Source organism: Penaeus monodon, chromosome 24 (assembly GCF_015228065.2).
Source record: "Penaeus monodon isolate SGIC_2016 chromosome 24, NSTDA_Pmon_1, whole genome shotgun sequence".
NCBI lineage: Eukaryota > Metazoa > Arthropoda > Malacostraca > Decapoda > Penaeidae > Penaeus > Penaeus monodon.
The window spans coordinates 22329184-22329396 of record NC_051409.1 but is presented as its reverse complement, the minus strand read 5'-3'; positions in this window follow the sequence as shown (position 1 = coordinate 22329396).

The window sequence follows — 213 nt, the reverse complement described above, 5'->3', positions numbered from 1 at the left end:
TAAGCCAATTTGACCATAAATTCGTTTAGTTTTTGGGGGGTGAGCAGCTCTGTGCATCTTGTGGGAAGGCGAACTTCCAGAAATGTTGATTCCAGGGAAATGCCTAAAAAATGTAAAATGAGAGGCGAGAGGAAAGAAGTAGTTTATCCCGGGTTTTTCGTGATAGTTATCTGGTTGGATGCTCAATAATTTGAGAGTTTTTTTTTTTTTTTT